General features: G+C 36.9%; 1 protein-coding gene across 6 annotated transcripts in view; it reads right to left on the bottom strand.

The window, feature by feature from the left end:
* MYO9A (myosin IXA) overlaps positions 1-22,015 on the bottom strand; it is a 256,379-nt gene extending 234,364 nt beyond the window's left edge. For 3 of the 6 annotated variants that reach the window (XM_077746199.1, XM_077746212.1, XM_077746209.1), the window contains exon 1: positions 21,921-22,015. The gene's annotated coding sequence lies outside the window, so the exon portion shown is untranslated. The remainder of the gene's footprint in view (positions 1-21,920) is intronic. The other 3 variants (XM_077746208.1, XM_077746217.1, XM_077746207.1) reach the window with 2 other exon arrangements.
* Positions 22,016-22,031: the final 16 nt, after the last annotated feature.

Genomic DNA, 22,031 nt, shown 5'->3' with positions numbered 1-22,031 from the left:
ATTTACTGATTTCTGTTTATAACTCTATCCCTACAATGATTATGGTATTTCCATTGCACCCTCCTCTTTCACTACTTAGCTGACTCCTAGATACCCACTCCAAAAAAAAAAAAAACACCCACAAAGAAACCTAGTGTAGAGTCTGACACCCTGAAAGATAACAGTGAAGCAATAATACAACATTCAACAGCATCCATTATTTCTGAATATGCAAAGAATTGATATAAGACATGCTATTATAGCACAAATAAACTAATAACATACCAATCCATTACAACTATCCTATACTTATCTTCTTTCTTATACTCTTTTCCACTATGGCCTTCTCTAGACAAGATTTAGCTTCTATTCTGTTCTGCTGTTTGCATTTACACTACTATTATAGGCTGAAATGTATTCCCCTAAAATGTATATGCTGAAGCCCTAACCCCCAATGTGGCTATATTTAGAGATAGGATGTTTAAAGAGGAAATTAGGGTTACATGAGATCATCCAATAGGACTGGCATCCTTATTAAAAAAGGAAGAGACACCAGAGATGCATATGCGCGTGAGCGCACGCACACACGCGCGCGCGCACACACACACACACACACAGAGGCCATATGAGGACATATTGAAAAGGTGGACATCTGCAAGCCTAGGAGAGACCTCAGGAGAAACCAAAACTGTCAACACCTTGAACTTGGACTTCCAGCCTCCAGAACTGTGAAAAAAAATTGTTGTTATTTAAGCCACCCAGTCTGTGGTATTTTGTTATGGCAGCCCCAGCAAACTAATATAACTATACAGCAGTCTTTGGTATACAATTACCAATATACCTTAACTTGACACTATATTATAATGAATTCTATAGGATACTTATTTTAGTTTTCTGCCATTGCCTAAGAAATACAATGCCATTCATCTGTGCCTCATATATGTATGGCTTGAAATATACACAAATTCCTTTCTCTTCTATCCCTTCAACTGTGATAATTTCTGATTTCTACTCTTATTTACCATAGTCAGACATCTGCTTTCCAACACACTCAAATATGTAACCTGACATATTTGTCACCTGCCACCCTGACACCTTTCCCCTCCCTTACCCAACTTTTTACAATCTGCATCACATACACTTCTCAGCCTTGGCACTACTGACATAAGGCATTCAGAAGCATCACCCACCAATGAGAGCATTTCTGTTCCATGAACAAAACAATAACATGCTGCTTTCTATTATTTATCTTATTGCCCACACCAGTGGGCTATTTATTCTGATTGTTGCAACTGTTCCTTGAGTTGAGAAAATTCAAATGTTTAACTCTATGTAAGCTTATTATAATAAAAGTGAAAAACTCTGCTCAAATGTTATCTAAAGAGAGACTAGCTTTGGGGTGCCTGGGTGGCTCAGTCGGCTAAGCCTCCAACTTCGGCTCAGGTCATGACCTCACGGTTCATGGGTTCGAGCCCCGCGTTGGGCTCTGTGCTGACAGCTAGCTCAGAGCCTGGAGCCTGTACTGGATTCTGTTATCTCACCCTCTCTCTGACCCTCCCCTGCTCACGCTGTCTGTCTCTCTCTCAGAAATAAATTTTAAAAAACACTAAAAAAAAAGGAGAGAGAGATTAGCGTTGTTGATTTCCATCAACAAAACATGTGCTACAAGTTGATTTTTCCACTTACACTGATAGGTCTGTGTTCATTTATCCACAGTTATCCAGACTCCTTTTTCTGACCAATGTGCATTTCTAAAAGCAACAGCATTCCAAAACTACATGTATGTTCAGAGTATCCCTTACGAGCCTGGTCAAGAATAAAGACTAAAATTTTGTTCTCTTTAGAACGTCGTAGAGTGAACAACTAAGTTAATGCTTCAAAATACATACTCATCAAATATTGCCTTACTGCCTCAAGAATCAAAATGTTATAGAAAAATATATCATTTTTATTCCTTCAAGATCTTGATTTTTATCAACACAATATTGTCAGACCATTTATAGAAAAGTTTAATCTTGGGGCACTTGGGTGGCTCAGTCAGTTAAGCTTCCAACTTCGGCTCAGGTCATGATCTCACGGTCCGTGAGTTCGAGCCTTGTAATGGGCTCTATGCTAATACCTCAGAGCCTGGAGCCTGCTTCAGATTCTGTGTCTCCCTCTCTCTCTGCCCTTCCCCTGTTCCTGCTCTGTCTGTCTCTCTCTCTCTCTGTCACTCAAAAATTAAAAAAAAAAAAAAAAACATTAAAAAGAGTTCAATCTTAGAAGTTTTCTTAGGTTTTGATCCTGTTAAAAAGGTGCCTTAATTCACTATGTGCCACAAACTATATTTTGCCAACGACTTCAAATGGGATTCCGTTTTTTATGCTGTGAGATAACAATACTAACTTAATAACTTATAAGGAATAAATATTCATGGTAAATTCAGTTTTATATAAAATATAAGTTCAAGATTAATCATTATTTTACTGTGTGCAATTAGATATACAGCAAGTCACTCACCGCTACACCAGTAAAATCTCAGCTATTCCGAATTTTTAAAGAAGTCATTCTAGAAATCCAACTTTCTCCAACACTGGAATTTCACCTCCTTAAGTATTAGAAGTTATTTTCAAATTCTCTGATGAAATTATTTTTTTTTTAATGTTTATTTTTGAGAGAAAGACAGAGCACGAGCAAGGGTAGGACAGAGAGGGAGACACAGAATCTGAAGCAGGCTCCAGATTCTGAGCTGTCAACACAGACCTCAATGCTCAATGCAGGGCTCGAACCCACAAATCAGGAGATCATGACCTGAGCCAAAGTTGGATGCTCAACTGACCAAGCCACCTCGCCACAATATGTTTCTAACTTAATATCTTTTGAAGCAGAGTATACTGAATATAATTCACACATTTCTTATGAATCTCAAATCTTATATTAAATGTCAATTTTTATATGATAGTGACATTCATAAAAACTGATATACATAAGCAAAGTTCTCTGTCCCTATCTCAGTATCAACAGATTGGCTTCCTTTTAGTTTATAGAAAAGCTTTTCATGCTGTCTGCCTAACAACCTACAAATGCCCCTCTGTTCTCACTGCTGCTTCTAATCCATGTGACCTTAGAAACCAAATACTTATTTGAATTGTCTAAAATAAGACTAACCTCTAAATGAAAGCCTAAGGGATTCTCATACAAGGGACAGAAATGTGAACCATACATTTTCATGAAATCTCCATTAACCATTTAGAGACTTTTTCCAAAACAGTTTTACGGGGAAAATATGGGCTTTATAGTCACACAGGGGTTCAGAGCCTACCTTTAGCACTGATTATCTTCCCTAGAAGTTTACATGTTTGTTAAAAGAAATCATCAGGATCACCTAACTCACAGTTGCTATGAAGTTAAATGTGATATTAGATAGGGGCACCTGGATGGCAGTTAAGCATCCAACTTTGGCTCAGGTCATGATCTCATAGTTCGTGAGTTCAAGCTCCACATCAAGCTCTGTGCTGACAATTCAGAGCCTGAAGCCTGCTTCAGATTCTGTGTCTCCCTCTCTCTCTGCCTCTCCCCTGCTCAAATTCTGTGTGTGTCTCTTTCTCAAAAATAAAAGAAGAAGAAGAAGAAGAAGAATTAAAAAATGTGACACTAGATACTCTTACAAAGTAGGTGGCACAATTAAAAGGTGTACTTTCATCTTTGATTTACCTAAGTTAATGTGGCAAATTTGAATTTTATCACTTTTTATACAGTCAACAAAATTTTCCATTTCTTTTTCAACACTTTTAAGTTCTCTAGTATCTACATATGGTTTTTTAGTTTCTCCCACCAAACAGTTTTTGAGTATTTTATGCCTTTCTTGTTCTCTGTAACTGAGACTTCTCCTGCTTGGTCCAAGTAGCTGAAATCCCTAAGACTGTACTGGGAACATGGAAAAGAATGTACAAACCTAAGTACTCACACTCCAGATCACAAATAAGCTTTCTAAAGTCAAAGTCTCTGTCTGCTACTTACTAGTAATATAACTTTGGGGAAGGCTAGTCTAGTTCTCTGAGCCTTAGTTTCTTCATATTCAAAAAACAGCATCAAAGCATCTAGGTGGCTCAGTCAGTTAAGTGTCTGAATCTTGATTTTGGCTCAGATTATGATCTCACAGTTCGTGAGTTGAAGGCCTGCATCTACTTGGGATTCAGTTGCCCTTTCTCTGTCCCTCCCCCGTTTGCTCTCTCTCAAAATAAACTAAAAAACAAACAGATAAACTTAAACAAAAAATGGTATCAATCTCCAATAATATGGCCAATCATTTGGAACAAAGCAATGAGATTTCCAAAACTAAGTAAAACAGAAAATACATAGTCTTAAAAGTATCAAAAAACTGACAAGATAGTAGGGAACCATAAGGCCAAAACATAAGAAAGGGCAGGAATTCAGAGAAGAAAGCAGAGTGCTGAAGCCAATTTAGCAGCTAATCAAAACCAAACTTGGACTTTGATTATCACAGTCTCATGAAGATAGTAGCCAAGCCCAGGGCCCACCTTAGGTAGTAAGTCTGATAGGACATCCTATACCATACAACTGGAATTCATAAAATCAACCAAAGAAGACCTGTTCCATTCTAATCCATTCCCTTAGATCTGCAAGGAAAGTTGCTTTGGCACTGAACTGTAACAGAAAACGGGAAAGCAGACTTCCTGTCAAGTTATAACTTCTTAGTAAAGGGCCAGATGTAAGTACTTTAGGCTTTGGAGGCCATAGATCTCTGCGGCAACCATTCAACTCCTTTGTCATAGCTTGCAAACAGCCACAAACACAAAAACAAATGAGGATGCTACATTCCAATAACACTTTATTTATGGGCACTGAAATTTGAGTTTCATTTAATCTTCACATGTCACAAAATATTATTTTTTTTTTGCCAATCATTTAAAATGTAAAAACCATTCTTAGCTTTCAATCTTACAAAAACCAGGTGGCACAGAGCACATTCTGCCTCGAGTTGTAACCAAAAGACACATCACACCTAAAATACAACTACCCTACAGACACAGATTTGTGGTCCTAATTCACATCACTTATATGACAAAAAATAAATAAAAATAAAAATAAAACAGGTTATAGGCATCTAGAACATGTCTGTGCAAATAACATAAATAATGTCCCAAGAAAGGGCATTACTTACACCATGCACAAAGATAACAAAACACATGAATGACAACAAGCAAACAATGGTTAGAAACAGATCTACAAAAATGTCAGATATTAGAAATGATCATATACAAAACATAAAATAACTGCTTACTAATGCTGAAAGCAATAAACATGGCTGAAAATATTTGAAAGGAACAAGAACTATACAAAATGACTTGGAAGATTTGGAAAACAACTTATAAAATTATAAAACACAGTTAAAACTAAAACTAAAATGAAACAGTGAAAAAGAAATTACTCATAATAAAAGAAGAAAAATATTTTTAAAAGACCACGTAAGAAAAAAGTTAACAGACATGTAAATTGGAGATCCAAAAAAGAAAAGAGTAGTGAAATTGTAACATCATGTTCTTGGAACTAGAAATCAGTAATAAAAGATGACAAGGAGTAACAAATGGTATCCTTCACACCAATATATATCCCATCCCACATATCCCTCTACAATGTAATGTTCACACTATTCCCTATGTTCTTTCCCCGCTGAACTTGGATGGACCTTTGTAACTGTCACCAATGAAATGCAGCAAAGTGAGGCTGTGTGACTTGAGATTAGTTCAAAAACTGTAACATGGCTGCTACCTACCATTTTCTTCCTCAGGAATTCCAGTGGTCATACTATAACAACATTTTAAAAGCTCCATGGAAAAATCCACATGGAACGGAACTGAGGCAGAACTGCCAAGCTGGACTGCTCATGAATTCCTGACACAAAAAAACTGTAAATGGTAATAAGCCACTACGTTCTGGGCCTAACTTGTTATGCCACTATAGATAAATAATATAAAAGGAAGTCTTCATAAGAGATGTACATTTTAAAACACAGTCCTAAATAAACCATCTGACAAATAAGTAAATAGAAAATACTTTGAACTAGACTAGAACAAGATACTTGAGAGATGCAGCTAAAGCAATATTTGACAGGGAAATTTATAACCCTAAATAGGTTTAAAAAAAAGGGGAATTGTCTATTAAAGAAAATAAGAACAGCAAAATAAACCTAAAAGAAGTATAGGAAAATAATAGAAATGAGAAATAAAAGAAAATATGTATTAGAAAGGTCCAACAAAGCCAGAAGTTGGGTCTCTGAAAAAATTGTAATTTGCCAATCCTCTGGCAAGAATGAGGAGTAAAAAAAAGAGAAAAGGATCAGAAATGACAATGGGGGCAAAAACTACCAATGCTACAAACATTACAACAGTACGAGGATTTTTTTAATACAGATGAAATTGAAAAAAATCCTAAATATATATATAACTTAACAAAACATACTCAAGAAGGCACAGAAAATTTAAACAGTCCCATTGAAAAACAAAACACAATGACTCAATGACTCTAAATAAAAAAAAAAAAAATTCTTCCCACAGAGAGAATTCCTGAGCTTTACCAGCCAAGTTCTCCCAAATACTCAAACAATCTTGAATTCTTCCCAATTCTTTTTACAAAAGTGGCATAACTCTGAAACCAAAAATCCTGGCATGGACCAAACTACAAAGAGAAATCTTGAGCCAATCTTACCCTGAACTGACATGCAAAAATTACAAACAAATACTAGCAAATGAAAACCAACATTATAATATGCTGTATTCAAGTTAGGCATATCCCAGGAAACCAAAGACAAATCCAATATTAATATCAGACAGCCTGTTAATATAATCAACCATACTTAAAGAAATCCATAAAAATTCAGTATTTATTCATGTCTTAAAAGGAGTCTTTGTAAACTAGGAATTGAAGAAAACTTCTTAATTTGATACAAGGTACCTACAAAAATCAGCACACTTAATGGGAAAAGCCTAAATATTTTTCCTTTGATATCAGGAACAAGATAAGGATGGCCACAATCTACTTCTATCAACAGTATACTAGTGATCCTAAGCAGCATAGGAAACCAAGAAGAAACTAATGAAAGGCATTAGGAACAAAAAAATAGAAATAAGATATAACAAGAAATTAGAAACACAAAACTGTTATTATCTGCATATGACATAATTGTATATACAGAAAATTTGAAAGAATCTATAAACTCTTGCTAATTTTATAATATAACAGGTACAAACTGAGGACCTAAACAGAAAGAAGACATACAGATGGCCAACAGACACAGGAAGAGATGCTCAATATCACTAATCATCAGGGAAATGCAAATCAAAACCACAATGATGTATCACCTTATACCTGTCAGAATAGCTAAAATCAAAAAGACAAGAAATAAGTGCTGAAGAGGATACAGTGCTGGTGGGAATCTAAATTGATTCAGCCATTGTAGAAAACAGTATGCAGGTTCCTCAAAAAATTAAAAATAGAAATATATGATCCAGGGGCACCTGGATGGCTTAGTCAAGCATCCAACTTTTTTTCTGCTGAGGTCATGATCTCATGATTGATGGGATAGAGCCCTGCGTGGCACTCTGCACTGACAGCATGGAGCCTACTTAGGATTTCTGTCTGCCCCTCACACACACACACGCACACACTGCACATGTACTCTCTCTCTCTCTCAAAATAAACTTAAAAAAAAAAAAGAAAAATACCATATGATCCAATAATTCCACTACTTGGCATTTACCCAAAGAAAACAAAAACACTAGTTTAAAAAGACATATGCACCCCTATGTTTAGTGCACCATTGTTTACAGTGGCCAGGATATAGAAGCAACCTAACTGTCCATGAATAGATGAGTGGATAAAGAAGATGTGGTATATATAAGCAATGGAATATTACTCAGCCATAAAAAAGAATGAGATCCTGTCATGTGCAACAATATGGATGGGCTTAGAGAGCATTATGTAAGTAAAATAAATCAAAGAAAGATTAATATCACATGACATCACTTATATGTGGAATCTAAAAAAAAAAAGGGACAAACAAAAGCTGAAATTTCAGACTAAATACAGAGAAATGGTGTTTGCCAGGGGGAGGGGGCTTAAATGATGGGCAAAGTAGGTGAAGGGAAGTGGGAGGTACAACCTTCCAGTTACGGAATGAGTAAGTCACTGAGATGAAAGGTACAGCATAGGTAATATAAAGGAAAAAAAAAGAAAAGAAACAGATACAAGTTGGCATTAGTTTCATATTTCTAAATGCCAGCAATAATTAGTAAATAATCTTTTGAAGATATCACTACTTAAAATTGCATCAGAAAAAATGAAATGCTCAAGAATCTAATAATGGACAAAACATATACTGAAAAAATGAGACTTTATTATGAATCATTATACAGAAATGGAAAGGTATCTATGTTCATATACTGGAAGACTCAACATTGGAAAAAATGCCAGATCTCCCCAAATTACTCTAAAGAGTCTATAAAATTCCCCAATGTTAGGGACACCTGGGTGGCTCAGTCAGTTAAGCGTCCAACTTCGGCTCAGGTCATGATCTCACGGTTCCGTGAGATCGGGCTCTGTGCTGACAGCTCAGAGCCTGGAGCCTGTTTCAGATTCTGTGTCTCCCTCTCTCTCTGACCCTCCCCTGCTCACGTTGTCTCTCTCTCTCTCTCTCAGAAATAAATATTTTTTAAAAAACTTTTTTAAAAATCCCAAATGTTATTTTTACACTGAATTATTTAGTGTGTGTGTGTCTGTCTGTGTGTGTGAATTTGACAGCATGATTCTAAAATACTTACAAAAGTGCAGTGGGCCAAAAACAGCCAAGATTCTCCAGAAGAACAAGCACAATGTGGGAACACTTGCCTTACCAGATATCAAAACTTAAAAAGCTACTAACTAGTTAAAGTATGTTACAAGTACAGGAATAGACAAATAGACCAATAGAACAGAGGAACAAGTTCAGAAACAAACCTACACAAACCTGGATACTTGATATATGTCAGATGTGGCACTGAGATCAGTGTTGAAAAGATAAACCTTTCAAAATCAATGCTAGGACAATCAAGTATCCATTTGGGGTGGGAAAGAATGAAACTGGACCTCACACTATACACAAAGTCTATTCCAAATAAAGACCAAATTTTTGAAAGGTTAAAACTTGAATGTTTTTAGTAGATCATATCAAGAACATCTTTAACATAGCCTAGGAAAGAGTTTCTTTAAAAGGATTCAAAAAGTACTAGCCAAAGTTGGTAAATTCAACTATGTTAAAACTAAGAATTTCTGTTGATCAGCAAGCACCACAGAGAGTAAACAAGCCAAAAACATAAGATACAAAACAGATCTGTTTTGTCCCTCCCTAACTTTAGCGTTTCTTCTTCTTTTCTGTCTTAAATCTCTCAGATTTGGGATTCCAAATTATTTCGGAAAGAGAATTCCAAATATTCTCTTAAGAAAGAGAATCTTAAGCAGGCTCAACACTCAAAAACATAAGATCTGTTACAAAACAGATATAACTGAGGACCAGTCTCCAAAACACATACAGAATTCCTAAAAATCAGTAAAAAAAGCAGAAATCACCTAACAGAAAAAAATTGGGCAAACAACTTGAACAGACACATCATATGTAGAAAACTCAAATGGGGGTGTCTGAGTAGCTCAGTCAGTTAAATGTCTGGCTCATGATTTTGGCTTGGGCTGTTATCTCATGGTTCATGGATTCAAGCCCCATACGGGGCTCCATGCTGACAGCACAGATTCTGCTTGGGACTTTCTCTCCCTCTCCCTCTGCCCCTCCCCACCCTCAAAATAAATGAACTTAAAAAAGAGAGAAAGAGAAACCTCAGTTCTATGAAAAGATGTTCAACTTCGTTAGCCATCATGGAAATGCAAATTAAAATCATGGCATACCATACGCCCTTAGCACTGGCAAAAATTATGATTCTGACAATACCAAGTGTTTAAAATGAAGAGCAATGGAGAGGTAACTTGCTGGCTCAGTCAGTGGAGCATGCAACTCTTGATCTCGGAGCTATGGGTTCAAGCCTCACATTGGGTGTAGAGATTAATTAAAAATAAAAATCTTATTTTAAAAAAAACATAGTGCAATGGGAACTTATATATTGTGTTGGAGGAAGTATATAAATTAAAATAATTCTGAAAAACACTTTGCCATTATCAAAGTTGAACATGTGCATACCTCACAACCTAGCAATTCCATTCCTACAAACCCTAGAGATAAACATTTACACACTTGAAAACATGAAACAGGTTAGAAGAGCACTCACCACCAAATTGTTTGTATAACAGCAAGAAAATGAAATCAACTCAAATGTCCATCAAAAATAGAATGAATAGAATGAAATGAATAGGGTGGCTCAGTCAGTTAAGCACCCAACTCCTGATCTCAGCTCAGGTCATGATCTCATGGTTCGTGTAAATGAGCTCCTAAGACATCCCCCTTGGGATTCTTTCCCTCCTTCTCTCTTTGACCTTCCCCTGTTCATGCTCTTCCCTCCCTCTCAAAATAAATAAACTCTTTAAAAAAAAAAAAAACTAGAATGAATAAACTGTAGTGTAATCATAAAACAGAATACTTGACCACAATGAAATCAAATGAACTATGGCTAACTATAACAACCTGAAACTAATTTCACAAATGCTAAGCAAAATTTTTTTTGAGAGAGACAGAGAGCATAAGCTCAAGTGGGGAAGGGACAGAGGGGGAGAAACTGACAGAGAGAGAGAGAGAAAGAAAAAGAGAATCTGAAGCAGGCTCAACACTCAGGATGGAGCCTGATACAGGGTTCAATCCCATAGGATCATGACCTGAACTGAAATCAAGAGTTAGACGCTCAACCGATGAGCCACACAGGCACCCCTGAACTAATTTTTTAGTAAAATCATGTAAAATACTACATAAAGGTCAAAAACAAGGAAAACTAAACTATATTGTTTATGAATATATAAGCTGAGATTCAAAATTATGAAGCAAAGCAAGAAAATGATAATCAAAAAGTTAGGGTATTAAATATTAAAAAGGGAAAGGAGAGATAATCCTGATTTGTTGGCCTGCGTGACGACAACACAAATATTTACTTCACAATTTTCTTTAAACTGCAAGTTTTATTCACTTTCCTATATATATGAATAAAAGGAAGGAAAAGTAACAACTACATTCCATTGCTATATTAATTTAATGCAACAAAGCAGCCTATGGAGTACGGGGTACCTGGGTGGCTCAGTCCATTGAGCGTCTTCAGGTTAAGTCATGATCTCACCGCTCCTGAGTTCCAGCCCCACACAGGGTTCTGTGCTGACAGCTCAGGGCCTGGAGCCTGCTTCAGATTCTGTGTCTCCCTCTCTCTCTGCTCCTCCCCCACTCGCTCACTCACTCTCTCTAAAATAAGTAAAACATTAAAACATTTTTAAAAAACAAAGCAAACTATGTAAGTCTGGTACATAGTGTGCACTCAAAAAAAGGCTACTATAATTATATTATTTTCGGTATCTTCCAAAGTTGCTTATGGTAGATACTCAAAAATTTTGTTCAGTAAATGAAACAAATTCAGATGGTAAATACACTTATCATGGCAAAGACTGCCTAATGGGTAATTGTATAGAATTGTGGATCCCCTATGCTGTACACAATACTAATACAACACTGTATATTAACTATGCTTCAATTAAAGAAAATTAAATGAAACAAATTACTTTCAAGCACTGGACTAAAAGAAAATGTAGATCTGAATGGCTAGGTTCCCTAATTTCCAATTTCTAGTTGAATTCCTTCCATCTTAACAGGTGCCCTTCCCTCTCCCTTTGCTTTCTTGATTCCTTACTCTTTATTTATACTCATAACATACATCGTACTATACATCAGACTATAAGCAACTGTCACGAAATATTTGAAATCTCAAATCTGAGAGATTTAAGACAGAAAAGAAGAAGAAATGCTAAAGTTAGGGAGGGGGAACTTGTAGAAAAAAACAGTGAAGACAAACTTGAGTTATCCTTACATGAAAACACCCAATACAACAGGTTTTTAGTTCCAATGCTTTAAAAGACGCCAAGAAGCAGAGGGAGAAAAAGCAAGTTAATCATCTATTGTCTGACCCTGGTATCATACAACAGTAAAAGCAGATTAACAGTAATACCAATGACCTAATATACAAGGGGAAGAAAGTGTACTACATCCCAAAATATATCTACTTACCCTGAAATTCTCTTAACAACAACAACAACAACAACAACAAAACACAATAAAGCCCACTCGAACTATAGGCTCTCTGGAACAAATCAACTCCTTCTCAGTTACCTGGGGAAGAAACTTTACTTTTTAATTAATTTATTCCATATGGATATTACTTATTAATAGTCCAAAAAATTAAACACAAATATCCATCAAATCCAGATTCATTAATAAAATTATTGTATATCAGCACAGAATATTATGCCTCCATGAGAAAGATCTGAATGTACCAATATGGAGTGGTCTCCAAAATGTTTTAAGTGGAGGGGGGAAAAAAAAAAAAAAGGCTACAAAACAGTATATACAGATACAAACACCAGTGCGTGCCCGCACACACACATACTGCTTTGGCATATGAAGGGAGAATACACACATACATCTTATTTTTCAAAGAGAAAAAATACTGGAGTGACTGATCAAAAACTCACAAAAATGTTACCTTTACAGGAACAAGAAGGAAACAGAATAGAAGAGACAGGGATAAAACTAAGATTTCTATAGATGCCTTTTCATTTGATTTCTCCTTTTGAACTATATGTTTCATATATTCAAAGATTAACATTAAACACCAAAAAAAAAAAAAACAGGGGAAGCAAACTTTAAAATGAAAAAAAATGGATCTCACTACATACCTATCAAATTGGTAACAATCACACTGAAAAAATAATGATTTCAAGTGACTTTTAAATATAGTACTAACAATAAGTATTACCTTATTGGGATATATTCTAAGGACAAAATGAAATGCAAAAAATCTTAAGCTTCACTAAGTTTATTTATCTTTAAACTACTTAAGGTGTACTTTAAATATATACATAAAGGTTAAGAAAAACTAAGATTTGCAATGTAAAAGAGATTAAACTTTTTTTTAAAAGATGAGGAAAGAAACCCTACAACATTATAAATCTGAATTAGAATTATCAATATGACCTCAAGCTTTTTTTTCCCCCTCCAGACACGGCAAGGCCTAGAAGTAGTGACAGCCCCATAAGAAGGAGCAAATTTAACATTCAGATACTGGTTTCTAAACATCATCCTCCACTATAAGGAGACAGAGCTCCTTAGAGAAACCGCTGATTGCAGCCTAAAGCAGGAAAAGTCCATGGTGAGCCAAGGGATCTTATAGTCAAAAGTAAGGACTCACTCAATAACTAATAATGCATTTATGCAAAAAGAACCAAGGGGTATGCTCGGAGGGGCTTCCAATGCCCTTATTTGAGACCATTTGAGCACCAAAAAGACAATGTCTGTAATTTATTATAATACAACAAAGAAAAATCCAAGCGATCATAAAAACATTCATTTGTCATCACTAATAACTAAATAACTAAAGACCAACTCCTCACTCTGAAAATTAGATGAGAAGAATTAAGCATTTACTTACTCTGCCCTTCAGGAACCACTATAGTTCACTCCCAGTTGATGAAAGGTTATAAAGTTCTTGTTAACTGAAGAATGATAGTAAGTGTAAAGAATTACAGAATTAGAAAAATCACCAAGTTTCAACTTTCAGTTAAGTAACTGAATTGCCTGAGGTTCAACAAAGGATGCTAAAATTATTAGGTAAAGCATATTGAATACTGGAATTTTTTATGGTACCAAAGTATCACCCCCACAGATTACTGTACTTGATCACAGCAGGAAAATTACACTTCTACAATGGAGAGTCAACAAACTTGTATTAAACTTCATAAAACTTGTATTACTAATAGTGACATACCTCCCATAATATGTAACATGAAATATAACATCACCGATTAAGTATTCTTGCCAAAACTTTTTTAACATGCATCTACTCAAGCCTTTAAAATATAACTTCCAGTTTACAAGATATACAATTAACAAAGGAATACGTTAAACAAAAGCACAAAGAAACAATCAGATAACTAGAAAACAGGCCATTCTACAAGAATGATCTGGTCTTTTCAAAGAATTGTCAGTATCATCAGAGAGGAGTGGAGGAAGGAACTTTTCTAGACTAAAAGAGACTAAAAAGATAAGCAAGTGCAATGCAAAAATCTTGACTGAATTCTGGTTTGAAAAAAACCATTTTATGAGACAAATGGGAAAAATTTAAATATAAACTGAATATTAAATGCTATTAGGAAATGTTGATAATGGCACTGTGGTGATGTGGAGAATATCTATTTTCTTTTTTGTTTTTAAGTTTTATCTAAGTAATCTCTACACCTAACATGACACACTCAACCTAAAGATCAAGAATCACATGCTCTGCCAACTGAGCCAGCCAGGCACCCCAGGAATGTCTACTTTCTTAGGAGATATATGCTGAAGTATTTTGAGGTAAACATCATAATAGTCAACAGCTTTCAAAAAGCTCAGTAGAAGTATACACATATACATATGTATAAAGAACAATAAAGCAAATACAGATGGCCACGGATAACTTCAATCTAGGTAGCAGACATAAATGTTCTTTGTTCTAATCATTTAATTTTTCAAAATTTTCTAAGCTTTCTTTATTAAAAAAGTAGAGGAGAGGCTGGACGAGAATCAAAACAAGGTAGAGTTTCAAAAGAAATAAGGAAAAAATACGACCTAAAAATCATTTTTAAACACATATCTACACAGTCATCTGAAGAACTTTCTCCCTTATATTTAAAAAAGAAAAAAGGGCACCCAGGTGGCTCAGTCAGCTAAGCATCTGACTTTTGGCTGAGATGGTGATCTTGCAATTCATGAGTTCAAGCCTCCCAATGGCTCCGTGCTGAGAGCTCAGAGCCTGGAGCCTGCTTCAGATTCTGTCTCTCCCTGGTCTCTCCGTGATTCTCTCTGCCCTTCCCCAAATAGTAGGGCTCATGCGCTCACGCTTGCTCGCTCGTGTGCTCTCTCTCTCTCAAAAGTAAACATTAAAAAAAATTTTTTTAAGAAAAAAATCCAGAGATTACTATGATCTGATCAATATCAGTAAACAGATTTCAAACAAATACTTACACATTACAAATAGCAATAGTACTGCAATCTGTCAATGATTTAAGGAATGTTTGTCATTGGCAAACAGAACATTACCTCAAACTGAGGTATCATAATACACTGAATCAAAATACATTCTAACATCTATTAAACTTATACAGTAAGAAATCAAGAAAAGCATTTCTTTGAAATTTCTTGAATTCAAAAACATGATCACACAGTTGAAAGATAGCTAGCCAACTTTCTAAGATTTACTGCTATTAGCAACAAATTTTGATTAGCCATTTATTCTAAATGCCACAATGAAATTCTTTAAATTCCTGACCTCATATTTAAATCTAACAAGAAACAGACATATTTGCAGGAGAAAAGGAAAACATGTTGAATAGCAACATGTTTACACGTTTATATATGTTTATATATGTTTATATGTCTAGTGCTTTACACAAAGTTTTTTTTAATTCTCATGATAATCTTGTGTTAGTAAATATTTCCAATTTGAGAGATGAACATTCTTAAAGCTCAGAAATGTTAAGTGACTTGCCTATAAATGACAGCTTATAAATAATAAGGCTGGAAACTGAATTGAGGTCATTGGAAATCCAGGTTTGAAAGTCCATATTCTTTCCACTTCATTGGCCCTAATGGACTTAATATTTACAGACAGAAAAGCTCATCTAAGGAAAAAGTATGTTTAAAAGAATACCTTCATATTCAAAGAGCTACATAATGTCAAAGAAAAATCAAAATTGAGAAAAAGAAAAAATACACTCTAAAATTACTGCTGGTTGTAAAAAAAAAAATTCTGAGCAAGCCAGCTGTCTATGACATAGGACAGCTAGTACTTTCCTCACTGTACATGTAAAATTACACTCCGGTTGCCCGCTGGATGACCCCACTGCCAAAATATGCTAGCAACATAATTCACATTAAAACGCAGAGGCTAAACACCATTTGGAAAGTGCTTTACATGTTTACTATACACATCTCCAGCAAGTTCACCATTCAAAATTAATAAGCTATTTTCAACAAATATTCTTTAATCTATGATATTTTCTGCCACTCTGAAATGCTATTAAACTTATAAACAAGAAAATCTACTTAAATATATATGTCTCAAAACTGAATATTAAAATATTAGTAGAATGTGATTTTAAATTTGTCTGTTGCATACAAGTATGAAAAATTATATTCCTGTAATATAACAAATTATATTTGTTCTTTCTATAGGATCACAATCCCAATACCTGTGTCTCTTATATATTTTTTTCTACTAAAAATATGTAGAAAAATCTGTACATTAAAAGAGCTTCCCCATTTAAAATTAAAGTCTCTTTTAACTGAATAAGTAACTAAAAGAGGGCATGAGGTGGTTTATGGAGTTGTAGAAATATTCTGCGTCTTACTATGGGTGTTGGTTAGGGTTAGGGATGTTGGTGTGTCTACTCAGTGAAAATTCACTTAGGATCTGTGTACTTTTTTGTATACTTTGGAATTCATTAAAAAAAAAGTGTGTGTGTGTGTGTATATATATATATATTTTTTTTTTAATCCTCAATCTAAAAGCCTTCCTTCCTATACAATAGGGATAAAAAAGAAGTAAAAGCCCAATGAAGAAAATAGACAAGTAATTAGGAATCTCATTTGAGAGCTAGTAAGATAGAAGTAAGCACTATGCAGGAGCACAAAGGAATGGCATCTAACTCAATCTAAAAGAAATAAAAGAAACTTTTCTGAAGATATACCTGAAATGAATCCTTAAGGTCAGATAGGAATTAGCCAAGCAAAGAATGGGTGAAGAGGAAAGACAGGAAAGGAAGAGAGATGCAAAGAGAAAAAGCACCTTATCTGAACTGAAGCCTAAGTTCAATAAGGGCGGATCAAAGAATTTAAGGAAGAGAGCATGGGAGGAAAGCCTAGAAAAGTGACAGGTCATAAAGAATCTCACATACATGCTATGCTATAGTTAAGCTTTACCCTGAAAGCAATGAGAAAACACTGATGAAGAAAGGACATGAGGTTTGTATTTGTACTACAAATGTCAACTATAGTGTCTGTCATGCTTGCAATCCCATTTTGTGAGAAATTAGCCCACACACTGCCCCATGCTTTTCACCATTATGATCCTGCTCCACACCCACATGCACAAATAAACACATGGCCAACAGGAGTGATCACATGACCCAAGTACACAAGCTTACTAGCAGCCCAAGAGAAAATGAGCTGAGCCCAAGAGATTGTTTCTTAGAAATTTAAACCAGAAAATCCTAGGGAAAAGAAAGAAGTTAACAAACAGCAAGTTAAAATGACAGCATCCAGGAGGCAAAATGGTGGCACAGGAATGACACAGTAGTTATAAGGAGGCAGAAATTAGGAATAAATGGAAGCTGTGAGATAGAGGAGGAAAAACTGGAGTAGGGAGAAAAAAATAGAGAAATAGTAAAAGTAGCTAAGACATGTTAACCATAGAGCACTACAGTGAAATCTGTATTTTCCTGCTTCTAGTTTTATTAAACTCCTGTTCTTCTTGAGACCAAGTTGTTTAACTTTCCCTAGGTTCCCTTCTGCACATTTCCTTTTTGTTTTGTTTTGTTTTTTTAATTTTTAATGTTTATTTATCCTTGAGAGAGAGAGAGAGACAGAGAATGAGCAGGGAAGGAACAGAGTGAGAGAGGGACACAGAATCTGAAACAGGCTCCAGGCTCTAAGCTGTCAGCACAGAGCCCGACACGGGGCTCAAACCCACGAACCGTGAGATCATGACCTGAGCCGAAGTCAGATGCTCAACCGACTGAGCCACCCAGGCGCCCCTGCACATTTCCTTTTAAAATGCACTCCACTACTTACTGTAACTGGACTCTCTTCTTTGCAAATAAAACAGCCTACAAGAGCATTTTAGAACACCTAATCTGGCAGCAGTGCAGAGAATAAACTGGAGGATAGGACAAAACAAGAGGCAGAAAAGAGAAAGCAACAAGACTGCTTAAAAAGCATTACAGGAGCACCAGAAACATTTTTGGTTAAAATAAAATAGAAACAACAAAAATAACAATAAATCTAAAATATCATGCAGGAGAATGTGGAGGACTTAGTGACGTTGGTAGTAAGGTACAGAGTGGAGGATGATTCACAGGTTCCTGACGACTTCTCGAGGAGTGGTGTCATTCATCAAGATAGAAAATCAAAAATTTTTGTTTCAGTTTGTCTCCCTCTACCCCCTCCTTAGAAGGAAGAAATGCAGAGAAGAGTTTTATTTTGCACACATCTAAAGTGCTTGTGAAATGTGAATCCAAGTGGAGATGTCCATTAGCAGTGATTCATAGGGAAAGGTTAGAGATCTATACATCAGCTCTTGACTTAGAAATACATAAAGTCTGGTTGCCTAGGTGTCTCAGTCGCCTGAGTGTCCATCGGACTTTAGCTCAGGTCATGATCTCACAGTTCATGGGTTAAAGCCCCACACTGGGCCCTGTGCTGACAGCTCAGAGCCTGGAGCCTCCTTGGGATTCTGTGTCTCCCTTTCTCTTTTCCCCTCCCCCAGTCACACTGTCACTGTCTCTCTCTCTCTCAAAAATAAACAAACCTTAAAAAAAAAAAGTCAATCTTAGATTTTAAAACATGACCCTGGGGTGCCTGGGTGGCTTAGTCGGTTAAGTGACCGACTTTCACTTGGGTCATGATCTCGCGGTTCGTGGGTTCGAGCCCCGCGTCAGGCTCTGTGCTGACTGCCAGCTCAGAGCCTGGAGCCTATTTCAGAGTCTGTGTCTCCCTCTCTCTCTGANAAAAAAAAGTTTAAAAAAAAAAAAAAAAAAAAAACATGACCCCAAATTCTTTGACTTTTATTTTAAATTAAGTTAATACAACTAAAAAATCATGCAAACTAAGAAACTTAATATTCTTGGCAAACCATATTTTCAAACCTTCTTGCACTTCTCTACAGAGAAGACTGACTGAACAAACTTCTACAATAATAAAACCCAAATGATTAGAAAAGATGGCTTTATAGTACTGATTTCTACTGAGGTTTTACTTTTTTAAAAAAAAATCTAATTTTACTCCCACTTCCCTCATAAACTATATGGCACTAGCATTAACTAAGGGGAAAAACCTATTAAATCACGTTAGACAGTGAACCTCACTGTTGATACTTAAACCATAATAAGGTTTTTTAAAGAATTTAATCACTTGGGGCACGTGGGTGGCTCAAGTCCAACTCTGGCTCAGGTATGAGCTCACAGTTTGTGAGCTCAAGCCTAGACCGGCATCAGGCTCTGTGCTGACAGCTCAGAGCCTGGAGCCTGCTTCAGATTCTGTGTCTCCCTCTCTCTTTCTCTGTCCCTCCCTTGTTAGTGGGCTCTCTCTCTCAAAAATAAATAAACTTTAAAAAATTAATCACTTACTTTACTAGCTTTAGACATTCAACTCTACCTGAAATGTAAATGTTGGATTTCTGTCCTATAATCTTTTCTCCTCTCATTTATACCTTTTGCCCCCCAAATCCTTTACTATCAATCCAGAATTTGATAATGAGCTCAAGACACAAATCCAGCTGCCGCCTGGCCATCAACATCTGACAGAAGTATAATCACCCAAATCCAACCTGTCACAAATAAATTCTTATTTGGCAAAAATAAAAATCCCGTTCCTCCCTCCTATCAATTCCCACTTCAGTGAAATGCACAAGTTAGAAACCTAAATCTTCTATGAAACTTCTCCCTAATCCCAAATCCAATGAAATCACCAAGTCCTGTCTACTTGGTGATTTCAAGTAGACAACCCAAATCCAGACTCACTACCATCATTTGCCTGCTATTTCTCCCCTTAGCCTTAGACTACCCTTTAATCCACCCTCCTCACTGCAGCCAGTGACCTTTTAAAAATGCAAATCTAATCATTTCAGTCCCCTACTTTATATCCTTCAATAACTTATTTGATAAATATTATAATCACCATCAAAGTTAATGAGTCACTCCATGAAAGCTCAGAGATTCAATGAGAGCTTTAGTTATATCCTTTTTCATAGGCTCAATACAAAAGAGTCACCAGGAAATTTTTTTAAATCCTGATAATTATTTACAACATACATGTAACAGCTGATACATTTAAAAGAAAAGCAAATAGCATTGTTTGTAAAAGCAAAGACTAAAAATAATCTCAAGATCATAAAAAGAGAATACTATCCAGCCGATGAATGTGGCATTTCCATATGTACTCTTATTGAATGAGCTCTAGGCTCCACTATTGAGTGAGAGGCAGGGGTGAGGTATAGAGTGTACAGTACGCAAGCATTTGTCTGTGGTGCATTTTAAGAATATATTAGAGAATATAAATTTTAAAAATCACAGGGAGGACTCACATAAAGATGGAAATAATGGTTGCCTCTAAAAAGTGAAAACAGGTGGCTGGATAAAGGGGGAAGAGAAACTTCTTACCGCATACTCTTTAGAACCTTCTGATGTATACTATGTCTAGTTATTGCCTATAATTTTAATATTATCTTCTTCCTCCTCAGTTTCACACACACACACATGAAAAATTTTTAAAGTACTAACTACAAAAACTTCACTGTACTTCATCCCTATCCAAAACTAGGTACTGATCATTTAGTGTATCATTACATTTCTTTCTTAACACCTCAGGAACTTCCACAAACTCAACTCAACTTCCACAAGCAAGATTTTATTCATTAGTTCACTACTGCTCAGAAGGCTGTTGGTGATGACACCAGTCAACACTGCATGATAACTGTACTTGCTCCTTGGAAAAGGAGCAGCACCAGGTAGCAGAAATTTATTACTAAACTGACATTAAACTCTTCAGGGATTAAGGAAAGCTACAAGTCTTATTTTTCCAGAAAATTCAAAAAACAACACATCAAAAAAAAAACAATCTCCTGTGTCACTCAAAAACATAAGAGAAAAATGTGCAAAAATCTTCAGGAAAGGGAAGCAAGTGAGACTACATGGAGACACAGTCACATCCCTTAGTGTAATGTGACTGAATTCTTATAGAGGTCCCCAAGTGTCAGATCGGGGCTACCTCACACGTTCCACAGACGGCACAAGAGGGGAAGCAGGCTCTAAGACCTTATATTAGCACACACACCCCCTGCCCTGGGCTTCTGCACTCTTCCCTGTCCCTCCCTCCTTTGGTTGTCAGTTGGTCCCCTTAAGTCCCACTGGGAAACACAAGGTTAAGCAAACACCCCTTCAGGATTTAAAGCAAAACCCTTTCGAGCAAAGAAGAGAAAGATAACAAGGTCTGCCTGAGAGAAGGACCGGGGGAGAGGCTGTCTGACGGTGTCTACAGAGGAGCTGACACCAGATCCACTAGGAGGAGAGAGCATCAAGAAACAGACTATCCGAAAGGCGAGGAGGGTAGGGAGGGTTGACTGGAAGCGAGCGGGGAGGGGTCCGCAGGCAGGGGGCGGGCTGCGCGGTCGGCAGGCTTAGGGGCGGCCGCGCCTGGGTCTCGGAGGAACTGTGACCGGGTCAGCTTACGGGAGGCCGTAACGGAGTCTGGAGGCTCCACGAGGAGTCCTAAGGGAGTCCGAAGGGGGTTCTAACGGGCTGTGCTNCCGGCGCGGCGATCGGGTGTCTGGGAGGCTCCCGGGCAGACCCGCTCGCGGGGCGTCTCCGCTGGGGCGGGGCGGCCCCGCAGGAGCCAAAGAGCGAGACCGAGACGTGGGCCGGGCCGGGCGGCAGGGCCTCTGGGCGGCTTGGGCGGGTCTTACCTCGGGCTCCGCCGCGGTGGCCACTGCAGCCCCCTCTTCTTCGGGAAAAGCCACCTCCCACTCGCGGCCCCAGGGTCAGGCCGCCGGAGACAGTAGAGGCTGAGGCCACGG

The sequence above is a fragment of the Crocuta crocuta genome, unplaced genomic scaffold (genome assembly GCF_008692635.1).
Source record: "Crocuta crocuta isolate KB4526 unplaced genomic scaffold, BGI_CrCroc_1.0 scaffold130, whole genome shotgun sequence".
In the NCBI taxonomy this organism is placed as follows: Eukaryota; Metazoa; Chordata; class Mammalia; order Carnivora; family Hyaenidae; genus Crocuta; species Crocuta crocuta.
Note: the sequence above shows the minus strand (reverse complement) of the source record. Positions and strands in the feature narration are given on the sequence as shown.